This window comes from Ictidomys tridecemlineatus, chromosome 11, assembly GCF_052094955.1.
Source record: "Ictidomys tridecemlineatus isolate mIctTri1 chromosome 11, mIctTri1.hap1, whole genome shotgun sequence".
NCBI classification, from domain to species: domain Eukaryota; kingdom Metazoa; phylum Chordata; class Mammalia; order Rodentia; family Sciuridae; genus Ictidomys; species Ictidomys tridecemlineatus.
The window spans coordinates 84,164,547-84,181,035 of record NC_135487.1 but is presented as its reverse complement, the minus strand read 5'-3'; the positions used below and the strand labels follow the sequence as shown (position 1 = coordinate 84,181,035).

General features: G+C 40.5%; 1 non-coding gene and 1 pseudogene across 1 annotated transcript; one reads left to right on the top strand and one right to left on the bottom strand.

The window, feature by feature from the left end:
• Positions 1-473, bottom strand: LOC144368791 (18S ribosomal RNA). Its single transcript, XR_013428370.1, has one exon. It is a non-coding gene; the product is annotated as an 18S ribosomal RNA (ribosomal RNA).
• A 4,188-nt stretch (positions 474-4,661) lies between these two features.
• Positions 4,662-16,120, top strand: LOC144368599 (protein arginine N-methyltransferase 6-like; annotated as a pseudogene).
• The last annotated feature ends 369 nt before the right edge of the window (positions 16,121-16,489 follow it).

The following is a 16,489-nucleotide window of genomic DNA, read 5'->3' as shown; positions in this document are numbered from 1 at the left end:
CAAACACGCTTTCCAGTATGTCTACCTTGTTATGACTTATCTCTTCTCATACAGTCTAATCAAGTGGATTATGTATCAGATTTTGTGTAATTATATTTGAAGAGGGTGACGGGTTGTGTGTGCATACTTTATTGCCCAATTCAGCTAAGCTCTCTATTCTTAACTTACTACTAAATCCGACTTGGGCTTTTAAGTTTCATAAAAGCTGTCGTGAAGATTTGTTCTAAGAAGTAGAAAATGTAGCCCATTACTTTCCACCTTATAGGCTACACCTTGACCTAACATATTAATGTAAAATTCTCTTGCTTACTATAAGAACTTGTTAGGGTTTGCTGAAGATGGCAGTATATAGGCTGATAAATGCTAAAGGTGGTGAGGTATATTAGGGTTTATCAATTATAGAACAGGCTCCTCTAGAGGGATGTAAAGCACTGCCAAGTCCTTTGAGTTTTAGGCCATTGCTAGTAGTACTCTGGTGAACATTCTTGTTTGTTGAATGTTTATGTTTAGGGCTAAGCATAGTGGGGTATCTAATCCCAGTTTGGATCTTAGCTATCGTGAATTATGAGAAAGCAGATTTGGTGATAACCTTGAACTCTATGCTATAGTCCATCCATTTGGTCACCAAATCACCATTTCGTCCTTTATTTTTTGCAAACAAATAATATGCTCATTTCCTCACCAAGTAAGATAACCTAAAATCCCACCCAGCCAGTGCATTAAATTCAAAATACAGGATTCCCCAGGCAATGCACAGGATTCTCCATCTGGTCATGATATCTCTCCATATTATCCTGTGGCTCAATAATTCTCAACCAGAGGTGGGTTTTGTGGAATGTCTGGAAACGTTTTGACTGACACAATTGGGGGAGTGAGGTGGATACTATTGGCAACTAGTGTGTAGAGGCCAGGAAGGCTGCTGAACATTATAAAATACACAGGACAGCCCCACAAAAAGAACTTTCCTGTCCAACATATCAGTAGTGCTGAGGGTAAGAAACTCTACTGCAACCCATGTACTCAGATCTTTTCCAACCTGCACCCAGTATGTAACAATGAAGCAAATTTACTGCAGTCAACATGTCCAGGTAGGAAAGCAGGGAAAAGAAGAAACTGGCCTATGCAAAGATGAGATTATGCTAGGAGGCACTGTGATAGACCTGAATGGGAAGTTCCACTACTAGACCCTGTTACCACTCTCAGTGGGGAACCCCCTTGTCCTTGGTCCCCTGTGGTCACTGGGTCACTGGGTTCTGTAAGTTCTTCCTCTAAGCCTGCATTTGAAATGGATATTGAGAACCATGACTTCTGTAGAGAGAATGCAGCTTTTAAAAAAGCTCTTAAGTGATTTTCTTAGTGGTACAATTTCTCAAACACTGAAAAGACTTCTGATCCATTTCCTTCCCTGTCAGTTCCATAAGCCAGTAAACATGAAAGTTTCCTAGAGAAAATTCTTGATCCCATTTCTTTGCTTCTTCATTCCTATGCCTCTTTTCCTCTGAAATTGAGGGAGCTACTAGGAGACCTCCAATGTGAGGCCACGCCCCAAATCTAATTTTTGCTGCATGACTGAAATTTTTATCGACCTTTGTTGCTCAAATGCCTTTTCAGATTTATTTCCTATTCTTTGAAGTATAGAACAGTTTTTTCAACCCCTCAAGGCTCCAAAGTTCTGAACTCTCTATATTCCTTTTACATCATGTTTGGAAACTTTTTAATTATTCTAGGAGTCATCTTGTTTTTCCAATATCTTGTTAAATACAGCCAGTGAATATAGCCTACCAGCATTTCATTTTCCAATCAGTTCTAGAGCTATGGGATTTAGAGGCATCTTATTGTCCTTTCAATTTACTGCAGGCAATTCTTACCAAATGTCTTGTACTATGGTTTCAACATCCAAAATTTGTACTGAAACTGAATCCACATGGGACAGTAAGCTAAAGAACCTTTAGGAGGTGTTTAGAACTTTTCTCCCATGAATGGATTACCTCATTTATGTGATTGATAGATTAACACATTAATAGGATAATGGATTGAGAGTGGGTTTGCTACAAAAGGCAGTTCTCATGGTCCCTCTCTCCTGCCTTGTGATGCCTTGCACCACTTTGGGACTCTGCCAGCAAGAAGGCCATCACCAGATTCAGCCCTTTGACCTTGAAGCAGAAAAAAGCCAAAATAAACCACTCTTCATTGTAACCTATCCAAATTGTGGTGTTATGTTTTTAATAGAAGAAAAGATAACAAGACATTTTGCCATGGATTTCCATTTTCCAGTCTCTGGTAAGTTTTCTTGCTGTCTACTGCCTGACGAGTTTGAGATTTTTAAAATAGCATCCTGCTTCTGTAACAATTTTTGTATGAAGACATTGCTAGTTGTTGTGGCAAATATACCTCAAAGGATCACAATAAATTTTTGTTTCTTGCTCACTTAACAGTTCAGTGTAAACGTTTCCTGGCCAAGGGCAGTTGGGTGAGGGCAGTAACTCTTTGATTCATAATCACCTAGAGATCCAGGCTAGTAGATGCTCTGTCATCCAGTATGTGATATCCAATGTTTCCCTTGATGGCAAAAATCTGACCAGAAGATGCCAGAAATGAAGAGGATCATGTAAGGGCAGTCTCTATGGACCTAGCCTCAATTGGTATCATCACTTCTGTTCACAGTGCACATTCATTTAAATGAGATTTAAATAAAAGAGGAGTGTGCATCTTCTAGGAAGTGTTCTTGAAAGGAGGGGGCATACTTTCCTTCCTACCATCTTCTTGATGACTGAAACTGAGAAATGGTGGCTGGTGCAAAAGCAGCTATCATCAACCATCACATTAAAGATGATGGTGTAACAGTGCATGAGTTCCTGAGGGTCAAGGAGCTCCCATGGCAGAGATCCAGCCTGTTTACCCCCTGCCTTTAAGGAAACAATGAGCTCCTGTAATATTTAAGCTACTGCAGTTTTAAGTTTTATTTGCAGTTGAATCTAATTAACTTACAAGGTATTCTCTAATTGTTTGGTATGGATATTTTCTCTTCTGCCCACCTCCACTCCTTTGTATTGATGACTTCTGCTATTTCCTTCTCATAGCCCAGAGTACTTTCAGAACTCTCAAATCTTTAGCAGGGAGTAGTTTTACCACTTATTTTACATCTCTATTATTTCACCTGAGTGAGAAAAACTAAGGATTGGTCCATAAACTCAGATTATTTCAAGAAATATTTTTTGACAACCACTAATGTCATGTCAAAGACTGGATACAAAACATACAAAATAATTAGCAAAAACACCCCTGCCTTTGAAAAACTTGCATTATGGTACATTACTGGTACCACTTCCAACTTCCACTCCACCCTCCTGTTTAAAGAAGTTGAAAAGCTAAAAATGACATTTCTCAGAATCCCTTCCCACTTGAGTTCTAAGTACAAATAAGGTCTGCCAAAGAGATTTACTTAGAAAAAAATGTACAAGTAAATGAAGATTACCTTCCTGCATTTGCAGGTCACTTGTGAGGTGTGATGACATGTATGTGACATTCACACTCCCCTTGTGGTCTTCATGGTGTGAGAGTCAGTGCTGACAGCAGCAATAGCAGTGTCTAATCCTAGGTACATTCTAGTCAGAATAAGCCAGGCTTATTAGTAACAAATGATGGGGGGGGTTGTGGCTCAGTGGTAGAGCACTCCTCTAGCACTTGCAAGGCACTGAGTTTAATTCTAGAACAACATAAAAATAAATAAATAAATAAATAAAATAAAGGTACTGTGTTTAATTACAATTAAAAATTCAAAATAAATTAAAAATAAAAACCCAAATAATTCCCCAAATCTCATTATTTGCATTATTTGCATTAGCCAAAGGTGTAAGCATTTTAAGTGTTCATCAAAGGTTGAATGGATAAACAAAATTTGGCATACACACAGAGTAGAATAGTATTCATCCTTAAAAAGGAAGGGAATTCTGATACATCATTAATGACATTTAAGGATATGATGCTATGTGAACTAAGGACAAATACTGTGTAATTCTACTTAACATTAGTTAATCTGACCCAGAGTAGTAAGATTCATAGAGAAAGAAAGTTAGATTGGTGATTGCTAGGGAATGAATAGTGGAATAGGGAGGTGCTTAATGGAAATGGAGTTTTGGTTTTGTAAGACAAAGAGTTCTGAAGATTGGGCACACAACCACATGACTGTAATTAAGCCACTGATCTGAACTGTACACTTAAAAATGGTTGTGATGGAGAGTGTTATGTGTATTCTACCATTAATTTAAGAAATGAGTAAATATTTTGACCAAGCCCCATATTTTTATAAGGCTAAGCTAATTATGTATGTGTTATTATATTCAAGTAAACTACATGAGTGTTAAAAAGAATTTTCTTTAATACTCAATTTTTGATGAGTCCAGTCAGTCACTCTACTAACTAATATGATTTAGTAGACATATAGGTTAGGATACAGTGATTAATTTTTATTTGACTCTTTTGGAAAGTTCCTCCATCATAGTATAACTGTTTAACTCTGAGGCATTGCCAAGTTGTTTTTCAAGAGGCTGCACTAGGAAATGATTTCTTGACAGAAAGCATCAGTGCAAGCAAATGTGCTTCAGGTTGGCTGGGTTCTGGGGGCTCAGGGTTCTACAAAATTTAGATTTCAATCCAATATCATGGTAAAACATTTGAAGTTCAATGCCAGGACTGTGATGGTACAAGAGGGGAACATGGAAGGTGCCTACAGGACCCTCAGCAGAATCCTCACCATGGATGGGTACTGAGGACATGAAACTATAGTGGTGCTGTGATGTGCCTGGCCTCCTGTGAAGACACGGAAACTTTGAAACTGCTGGTGGATCTGCAAAGTGAAAATGGCTCCAAAAATCAATTTCTTTTTTATCACTCGCCAGTACGGGGACTGGAACCCAGAGCATTTTACCTCTGAGCTGTATCCCCAGCCCTTTTACAAACTTTATTTTGAGACAGGGTCTTGCTAAGCTGCCCAGGTTGCCCTTAAATTTGCAATACTCATGCCTCAGCTTCCTGAGTAGTTGGGATTATAGGAAGGTCAAGGTCAATTTCTGGGGTTTTTTGTTTTTTATGTTTTTTTTATTTTTATTTTTATGTTATTTATTTATTTATTTATTTATTTAGTACTCGGGATTGAAATCAGGTGTGCTCAACCACCAAGTCTCATCCCCAGCCTTTTTTTTTTTGTATTTTATTTAGAGACAGGGTCTCACTGAGTTGCTTAGCCTCTTGCTTTTGCCGAGGCTGGATTTGAATTTGCAATCCTCCTGCCTCAGCCTCCCAGGGTGGTGGGATTACAGGCATGTGCCACAGCACCAGGTGGAAGGTCAATTTCTTGATGTGAAATAATCAGGCAGATCTGTGGCAGGGCTGCTTAAGCCTGTGGATAGAGATCCATATGTTTAGTTTTTGTCTCCACCTCTTTTTTTCCCCTATTTTATGTTACCTGTCCTTACAATACACTCAATCATGTATGTGCAGCAAGGCCTGCAAATATAGACACCACCCATTAGTCAGTGGGGGACCTCTCTTACTAAGTGAAAAAAGAAACAATCCAAAAGTTCTCTAGGATTAGAGTGGAGGTTGCCAGGGACTAGGAGTTATCTTTATTAAGCGTGAAAAGTTGCAATTTGCCAAGATGGAAATGTTTTGAAGATGGTTGGTGGTGATGGTTGTATAAATGTGAATGTACTCAATGCCATGAAACTGTAGAGTTCTAGTTAAATATTAAATTTTGTGAGTATTTTACTAATATATATTAAATAAGTCTGATTCAGAAAGTCAAGGTTGAATGTTTTATCTCATAGAAGGAAGCTTGACCAAAGAAAGGGGAAAAAGTGGGGGAGGAATCCTGTGAAAATAGAAGGGAGATCAGTGGAGCAAAGGATGGGGAGGGAGGAGGAATGGGAAAGGAGAGGAATGTAATTGACCAAATTATGCTATGTATATGTGAATGCACCACAGTGAATTTGACCTTTATGTTTATATATAAAGAACTAAATTTTAAAATTATAAATAAATAGAAGGAAGACCATTAGAGTAGAAGGGAAATAGGAGGAGGGAGAAGGAGAGGAAAAGGGGAAGTACTGGGGACTGAAGTGGAGCAAATTTTATTCCATGATACATAATTATGTCAAAATGAGCCCCACTATTATGTGTAACTATAATATACTAATAAAACATTCAGAAGTAAAAACATGCTGTGTTGATGAAAATTTACTACTGATATACCACTCTTTAAAATGCCTTTTTTAAATTGATTTTTTATATGACCACGGAATGCATTATAATTCGTATTACACTTACAGAGCACAGTTTGCATATCTCTTGTTGTATATAAAATATATTTATACCAATTTGTGTTTTCATACATGTACTTTGGATAATGATATGCAAACATAAGTCAAATGTTATTCACGTCAAAATGTCTAACTTTTTGTCATCTCATTTTTCCCTTTTCTGGTTGAATCCTATCACTCCTATTTCAAAACTTAGCTCACATACCAATTTTTCTAAGAAGTCTTTTCTAAATTCTCAGCCAGAATTAACAGTTCCATTTTTTTTATTTGAACTTACACTTAACCAGTAAGGGGAAAGAGCATATGACTCAGTAAGTCCCAAAGGTATATACACTAGAGAAATGAAAATAAAATGTTCACATAGAAACTTGCACATGAATTTTATATGGCATTATTCATAAGAGCCAAAAATATGTAAATGACCCCAGGATCTGTCAACTGAATAAAATGTGGTGTATCCATAAAAGGGAATATTATTTGGCAATAAAAAGAAATTTGAAGTACTGATACATGCTGCACTATAGGTGAAACCTGAAAACATCATGTTAAGAAGCCAATCACAAAAGACCAAATACTGTATGATTCCATTTATATGAAATATCTGGAGAATCACGGGGTGGTGGCAAAGGAGGGGAGAGAACTGAAGAAGAAGATGGAGGAGAGCAGGAGGTGGCCTGTCCATGATCCCGACCCCAGAGGACTAAGAGCAAGCAAGCAGGACCACCTGTACCAGGAGTGCTACAGGGACATGTTGGGGAGGAGAGGATCTCCAACTGCATCCTCACCAATGCCTACTGCCTTGGCATCCTGCAGAACTGGGCAGCTCTGTGGGGCAAGACTGCCACAGTCTGGCTGGGCACAATTCAGGAGCCACTTGTCAAAAGAAACTAACTTTATTTTTAGAACCACACAGGCCAAACAAAACAGCTCCTCAGGAAAAACCCTCAGAGCCCAACTGCCACCACTGACTTCCCACAAGCCTCTCCCTCAACCACAAGCCTCACCACCTCCCACAATCCTCCTGCTCTTGAGGCCAATTGGCTGGGTCATGTGGGCAGAGCCAAAGAAGTCCCCCAATGAGCATCTCCGTGGTCTGCAAGGGCAGGGAAACAGCCCAATGAGCATCACCACAGAGGAGCCAATCAGCTAGATGTTGCTGGGGCCGCTGTAAGCCAATCATCAGCTGGCAGTCTGAAAGAGTGGGGAAACAACTCAATGAGCATCTCCAATGAGCATCACCACAGAGGAACCAATCAGCTAGATGTTGCTGGGGCCACTGTGAGCCAATCATCAGCCAGCAGCTGGAAGTTTGCTGGCAGCTGGAAGTTTGCTGGGGCCCCTTCGGCTGTGGCTCTTAACACAAGACCTTGTTGGAGGTGGGTGCAGGCACCGGCATTTTGAGCATATTCTGTGCCCAGGCTGGTAGAGGTAGGGCTGCTCAATGGGCTGCAGGACCAAGTGCATATCCCAAAGGGTCCGGTGGAGACGGTGGATTTGCCAGAGCAGGTGGATGCCATCGTGAGCGAGTGAATGGGCTATGGACTTCTGCATAAGTCCATGCTGAGCTCTGTGCTGCACCTACAGACCCAGTGGCTGAGGGAGGGTGGTTGTTGAGAGCCACAGCCAAAGGGGCCCCAGCAAACTTCCAGCTGCTGGCTGATGATTGGCTCACAGCGGCCCCAGCAACATCTAGCTGATTGGCTCCTCTGCGGTGATGTTCATTGGGCTGTTTCCCTGCCCTTTCAGACCACGGAGCTGCTCATTGGGGGACTTCTTTGGCTCCGCCCACGTGACCCAGCCAATTGGCCTCAAGAGCAGGAGGATTGTGGGAGGTGGTGAGGCTTGTGTGGGTGAGAGGCTTGTGGGAAGCCGGTGGTGGCAGTTGGGCTCTGAGGGTTTTTTCCTGAGGAGCTGTTTTGTTTGGCCTGTGTGGTTCTAAAAATAAAGTTAGTTTCTTTTGACAAATGGCTCCTGAATTGTGCCCAGCCAGACTGCAGCATTTGGTGGCTCGCACGGGGAGCGACTGAGGGTAAGTAAACTTCTCACCTCTGAGGGCAGGGCGAGAGGATGGGTAGCCCTTCTAAGTTTCCTCTTTTGTTTTGCTTCATTTTTGTTTTAAGTTGCCTGTCCCTGGAGATGAGTGAGACGGAAGAAAAACCACTCACATCTGAGGAAAAACTATTTGTGGCTGAGGAACAGATAGGGAGAAAGGACAGATGCACATGTCAGGAGGATAGAAAGGCTATAATGAATTTTTGTTGTTCCATTTTTATTTCATTCTGTCTCGGTTTTGTTTGGTGTCATCTTGTTGGGTTGTATTATAGTAGAAATACGGGATCAGAAATTAGTAAAAACCAAACCGAAAGACTGTTAAGTAAATTGTTAGAGGAATGAGGCATCTCAGTAAAATCAAGAACAGTCAGGGCATACGTTGATACAATACAAAAATGTAGCCCATGGCTTTTTAAGGAGGAGTTGTTAAATATATCACAGTGGGACTATCATGGTGAAGATTTAAAAAGAATAGAAAAGCCCAGGAACTCTGCCAGTTGGCACATTGCCATTGTGGACGTTCATATCTGGTCTCCTTAGTCCAAAGCCTTCAATTCAGACAAAGGTAGAGGAAGGAGAAGACATATTGATTCAAGTAAAAGAGAAGGTCTCTCAAATTAGTCAGAAAGAGGAAAAATTCAAGTAAAAGAGAAGGTCTTTCGAGCTAGTGAGACAGAGGAACGAAGTTTAGAGCAGAAAAAGCCATCAAGGGAAAAGTTACAACAGGAGACTGCTAATAACACCTTTCTATCAGAGAGCATAAGTGTCCAACCAACAGCACCACCTCTACAAGAGACTGCTACTAACAGCATTGTATCACCAGAGGGCATAAGTGTCCAATCAACAGCACCACCTCCATATGCTAGGAGGCTCCCAACCCCCGTAGTTGATAGTTGGGATCCTGAGACAGGATCTCAAGTATTAACATGCCCTGTATTTGAGGTAGGAGGGCAGCGAATTTACCAGGGTTTAAATTTCAAAACAGTGAAGGAGCTAAAAGAGGCTGTAACAACCTATGGTCCTCAAGCACCCTTCACTATAAGCTTGGTCGAATCCATTAACAACTTGAATATGATGCCAGCAGATTGGGCTAATATGTGTAAAGCTGTGCTAAATGGAGGTCAATACCTATTATGGAAGGTTGCCAATGAGGAATTTTGCAAGGAGACAGCTAGGCGAAATGCAGCAGCTGGTTATCCTCAGAGAAATCTAGATGTGTTGTTAGGAAAGGGACCTTATGAGGATCAGCAGCAACAAATTGCATATGATCCTGGCGTATACTCACAAATTGCTGCAGAGGAGATTAGGGCATGGAAGACTTTACAAGGACATGGAGGTTTACAAGGTCAATTATCTAAGGTAATACAAGGAGCTAATGAACCTTACGCTGAATTTGTAGATAGGCTTATTCAAACAGCTACCAGAATTTTTGGGAATACAGAACAAGCAATGCCATTAATAAAACAACTGGCTTATGACCAAGCGAATTGTTGGTGCAGAGATATCATTAGACCATGAAAACAGGAAGATGTAAACACATATATTAAATTATGTAGAGACATTAATGAACAAGAGCAAGTCATGGCAGCTGCAGTAAAACAGGCTTTAGATGCCAGAGACATTAATGAACAAGGGCAAATTGTGGCAGCTGCAGTAAAACAGACTTTATATGCCAGGCCATAAACATGCTATAGTTGTCAACAAACAGGACATTTTAAAAGTAATTGTCCCATAGGAGGAGGGTTTAACAAAACTAGGTATCAAAGGAGTAGAATACCGGGTATTTGCCCACGATGCCGTAGAGGGAGACATTGGGCTAATGAATGCCATTCTCAAACCACCATAGAGGGTACTCTATTATCAAAAAAGGAACAAGGACAAGGTGTTTATCCACAATTTTGTGGACAAAGGCATCAGGCTCCATTGCCAAAAAAATGGACAGGGGGCCCCAATGCTCCGGGGCCCCAAACCACAAATATACGGAGCACTGGAGGAACCCAGCAACCCCATCAGGGTAGTGCCCAGGACACATTGTCCATCAGATCCCTCATCAGACAAACCAGAGGGAGCACAGGGTTGGACATCTGTGCCTCCACCAGATCAGTACTAACTCCAGAGATGGGAGTTCAAATCATTCCCACAGGGGTGAAAGGACCTCTTCCCAAAGGAACAGTAGGCTTATTATTGGGACGCAGCTCTTCTACTCTAAAAGGACTTTTGATAAGTCCTGGGGTAATTGATCCCGATTATGAAGGTGAAATAAAAATTATAGCCAGTTCTCCAAAGGGTATATCAGTAATTTCACCAGGAGATAGAATAGCACAGTTACTAATAATAGCAAGCCTACATGATAAATTTTCCAGTCAGGCTGTAGAAAGAGGTTCCAAGGGATTAGGCTCCACAGGTGTAGATTGGGCTATGCTTTCTTTAAATTTAGATTCTTGCCCCATGCTAAAACTAAATATTCAAGGACATGAATTTAATGGGCTACTGGATACAGGTGCAGACCTTAGCATCATCTCTCGTCAAGAATGGCCAAAACATTGGCCATTACAACAAGCCACCCAAACGCTTCGAGGCCTAGGAGTGGCGACTAATCCCCATAGAAGTGCAAGGGTATTAGATTGGAAGGATCCTGAAGGATGTGAAAGAACTATACAGCCATATGTATTGGATCATCTTCCTGTAAATTTATGGGGACGAGATGTCCTAGATCAATTAGGACTAACATTAACAAATAACATCAATCCAAATGCGCCCACTATTATGGCTAGACAAGGATTTAGGAAAGGAAAAAGATTAGAAAAACAAGAACAAGGTATAGCAGCACCAATACAAATAGATCAAGGAACAGACAGGCATGGGTTGGATTTTCACAAAGGGCCACTGAGACAATAAAAATTACATGGAAATCAGAAAGACCAGTATGGGTTCCTCAGTGGCCCTTAACTAAAGAAAAGATACAATTAGCACATGATCTGGTCAAACAACGATTAGTGGAAGGACATATACAACCTTTCATATCTCCCCATAATACTCCCATTTTTGTCATCAAAAAGAAATCTGGTAAATGGAGATTATTGCAAGATTTAAGAGCCATTAATAATGAAATGGTCATTATGGGAACTGCTCAATCGGGGATTCCTCAATTGTCTGCTTTGCCAAAAACTTGGTATGTTTCAGTTATAGATATTAAATATTGTTTTTTTTCAATTCCAATTCATCCTGAGGATAGTCCACGTTTTGCATTTACTATCCCTGCACTGAATCATGAAGGTCCTGATCAGAGATATGAATGGAAAATACTCCCTCAATGGATGGCTAACAGCCCAACTATGTGTCAAATTTATGTTAACAAAGTAATACAGCCACTTAGAAATCAATCCTGAACTACATATATTTCACTATATGGATGATGTATTATTAGCACACAAAGCTAAAAACACATTGCTAGAATGTTATGCCACACTTACAAATTTATTAAAAAATTATAATCTAGAGATAGCAATAAAGTACAATTAAATTTTCCAATTAAATATTTAGGAGTTCTATTATCCTCAACCATGGTCCGTCCACCAAAAATTCAAATACGAGTAGATCAACTCAAATCACTTAATGACTTTCAAAAGTTATTAGGAGACATAAATTGGATAAGGCCTTATCTAGGTATTCCAACAGGAGAATTGGGACCTTTATTTGATATCCTAAAAGGTCCATGAGATCCAAATTCACCCCGAATGTTAATGCCTGAAGCAAGAAAGGCATTAAAAATCATTGAAACATATATGGAAAATATGCATTTGGATAGAATTGATATAAGTTTGCCTTTATTATTTATTGTACTACCAACAAAAAATATTCCTACAGGAGTATTTTGGCAAGAAGGTCCATTATTATGGATACATTTATCTTATTCTCCTAATACTATTCTTACTAGGTATCCTGAGGCTGTAGGACAATTGATACTCAAAGGAATAAAAACAGCAAAGGGAGTATTTGGAATTTCTCCCAATAAAATTATTACTCCATATAATATGAATCAAATTGATGAATTAGCTAATGAGTTAAATACTTGGGCAATAATCATGTGCAAATCTAATGTTTCATTTGATAACCACTTACCATCTAATCCTTTATTGTCTTTTTGGTCATTGCATCCTATAATTGTTCCAAAAATGACAAGAAAAACACCTATCATGAATGCTCCAAATATATTCACTGATGGGTCAAATAATGGTACAGCAGCAATAGTTACACCTGAACAAACTTTTACATTTTTAGTACCCAAACAATCAGCTCAAAAGGTAGAGCTTAATGCACTATTACAAGCTTTTGTGATGTTTAAAGATTCTGTATTTAATTTATTTTCTGATAGTCAGTATATAGTTAATGCTATAGTATCCCTTGAAGATGCTGGTAGGATTTCCCCTTCTTCTACTGTTTTCTCTTTGTTTTCCACTATAGCAAGTTTAATCTGGGACAGAAAAGATCCATTCTTTATAGGACATATCAGGGCACATACAGGATTGCCTGGAGCCCTTAGTTTGGGCAATGATTTAGCAGATGAAACTACACATGACATACATATTTTCTCTACACTAGAAGAAGCTACAAATTTTCATAAAAGGTTCCATGTCAATGCTAATACTTTACAAAAGCATTTTAAAATAACTAAGGAACAAGCTTGACAAATAATAAAACAATGTCAAAATTGTGTGACCTTTTTACCACAAGTTAATCTTGGAGTCAATCCTAGAGGATTGATACCTAACCATATTTGGCAGATGGACGTCACACATTTGCCAGAATTTGGAAAATTAAAATATTTGCATGTTACAGTTGATACTTCTTCTGGATTTTTGATGGGCTCCCTTCATTCCAGAGAAAAAACTAAAGATGTTATAGCTCATTGCTTACAAAATTTTTGCCACTGTGGGCATTCCAAAACAGTTAGAACCAGATAATGCCCCTGGTTATACTTCTACCTCTTTTAAACAATTTTGCTCATCATTTGGCATTACTCATATAACAGGAATCTCATACAATCCACAGGGACAAGGCATAGTTGAAAGAGCTCATCAAACTATTAAAATGTACTTATTAAAGCAAAAAGACGGAATTGGGAAGGGGTATATATTCCCCAAAGATAAACTTAAAATAACCCTTTTTACTCTAAACTTTTTAAATTTGGATTCATCAGGACTTAGTGCTGAAGAAAGGCATATGTGTCCAAAAAATGTACATAAGCCCAAGGTACTTTGGAAAGATATTCTAACAGGACAATGGAAAGGTTCTGACCCAGTAATTGTCTGGAGTCGCGGGTCTGTTTGTGTGTTTCCACAGGAAGAACAGCAGCCGATTTGGATTCCAGAGAGATTAACCAAGGTCCTGACCCAGTGATTGTCTGGAGTCGCGGGTCTGTTTGTGTGTTTCCACTGGGAGAACAGCAGCTGATTTGTATTCCAGAGAGATTAACTAAAGCGATTTCTACAGACCAAAAAGAAGATGATTTGGCTCAAATCCATAACAGCTGGTATCCCAAACTCCAATTTGGCTATCCTTACATCTGGGACAGAACCAGGATCCTTTTTTCAATATCTATTTTATTATTGCCCTTTCCCATATTATGAAGTTCTATTTTGTTTTTTGAGCTCATACAGACCTAGGTTAAGTTTTGCTGATCAGTTCTATTTTTTTTTTGAAACTATAGAGTTTTCAAACATTGCAATGGAGGTTTCACCTGTAAAAAGTTATAAGGCCTTTACTATTATGTTATGTGTTGTATGTATTATATTATGTGTGCACAATTGTGTTTTGTGTTATATGTTTGAATGTATGTATGTCCATATATCATATATGATGAGCGCTCATGAAAAGATGGATCCAAATATTTTTTTTATTCACGTGATTTAAATGGTTTAATTTAAATTGGGTAAATAACTGTTAAGGATTGTTTTAATATGTAAACAAAAAAGGAGGTTAATAGATCTGTTTGTTTACTTTCACCTTTCCTTTTCATTATATTTAATAATTCTCTTCAAGACAATGTGCATTGTTAAGAAAATTGTTTTCTTTTAGTGCCTTCTGGAATGTTACATAATTTTTTCTTTAACCATTATTGCCAGAATTCCTATCTTCATCCCAGTGCTGGTGAAGACAAAGATAAAACTAATCTACAGCTTCTGCAATAGCCATCACTGAACTGCTTGCAGAACTTGCATAGATTATGTGTCACTTGTATGCATTGTGAACTATCTGTTGGTGCAGCGACTTGTGATAGTGTTGGGGTATTTTTGCTGATGATGTCATTGGTGGTATAATTTTTCCAACAAGAGCCATTAATTGGCTTGGTGTATCTTCCTCCCTTCTGCTTGTCATGATCATTCAGCTAAAATTTGGGGGCCACAGAGGTGAGGCAAAGAACCTAACCCCCTTCCCCCCCCCCCCCCCGCTGGTACAAAGACCTCTCCACAGGTGTGGCTATATACTGGACTGGTAGTCAATGATGGGTAAGATCCAATTACAATGGTACCAACCTAAGACAGGAGGCTGACACCCTGAGGTCAGCTCATCTGAAGACGAGTAAGGACCATATGTAGTATTGGACAACCTAAGGCAGGTGCAGTCCCTAAGCCACATGCTTGTTGTTTAAAAAGAGAGGGGGAGATGTTGAGAGCCACAGCCAAAGGGGCCCCAGCAAACTTCCAGCTGCCAGCAAACTTCCAGCTGCCGGCTGATGATTGGCTCACAGCGGCCCCAGCAGCATCTAGCTGATTGGCTCCTCTGCGGCGATGTTCATTGGGCTGTTTCCCCGCCCTTCAGACTGCAAAGCTGATGATTGGCTCACAGTGGCCCCAGCAACATCTAGCTGATTGGCTCCCCTGCGGTGATGTTCATTGGGCTGTTGCCCTGCCCTTTCAGACCAGGGAGCTGCTCATTGGGGGACTTCTTTGGCTCCACCCACGCGACCCAGCCAAATGGCCTCAAGAACAGGAGGATTGTGGGAGGTGGTGAGGCTTGTGTGAGTGAGAGGCTTGTGGGAAGCCAGTGGTGGCAGTGGGCTCTGAGGGTTTTTTCCTGAGGAGCTGTTTTGTTTGGCATTTGTAGTTCTAAAAATAAAGTTAGTTTCTTTTGAAAAGTGGCTCCTGAATTGTGCCCAGCCAGACTGCGGCAGGTGGTATTCTCCTATTGGCTTCCACTGAGCTCTTTGTAGCCCCCATCAGCGACCAGATGCTGGAGTGGCACCTAGGCTTTTGGAGCCAGCACTAAGGCATGGATATGAGTTGTCTAGAGAGTTTCACCACAAGCTGCCTCATGAGCCACACGGAGATATTGGTGCAGGGTCTGTCCAGCCAGGATGTGTTGGCCTGGCTGCAGTACTTTGCTCAGCTCCAGCTGGCCTACGCCGGCCTGGAGCTGGAGCTGAACTCAAGGTGGGTGGGCACTTCCGCTACAGCTGTTATGGCTGGGCGCCCATGCATGGTTTGGCCTTTTGGTTCCAGGTGACCTTCCCTGGGGGAGATTCAGAGAAACCCCTGGTGCTGTCCATCTCGCCTTTTCACTGGTCCACACTCCAGAAGAAGGCCCTCCTCTTCCTAAAGGAGACAGTACAAGTGGAGCAAGACAGGATCATTTCAGCAGAGATCACGCTGCTGCCCTCCCAGGACAACCCTCTTCACCTGCGCTTTCTGCTGCGCTACAAAATGGGGGACCAGGAGGAAAAGACCAAAGACTTTGCCCTGGGGGACTGAGTGTTGCTTTTTCTCCCAGCCACCTACCAAGGCAGCCTGGCCTGTTTGGGAGAAGCATAGGGAGGTCGGAGGAGAAAGGGAGATCCCATGTGCAACTAGGGGACTATCTCTCTTTTCTCTCATGGTTCTTGGGGAGGGAGAGGGACTTCAGTCTTCATTAGAGAAGATTCTTCTGGCAATTTATAAAGTGATCTCCTCAACCATGGATACAGCATGCTTATTGATAGGCTTTTAGGCCTTAAAAGCATGTGGTAACAAGCACTTGTATTTCCATTTCTTTTCTTTCATAGAGGAAAAAAAGATAGATAAAATGTCAGTTGATGGTGGGTCCCATGCATAAACTAAACACCTCACATCTTATCTAAGTCT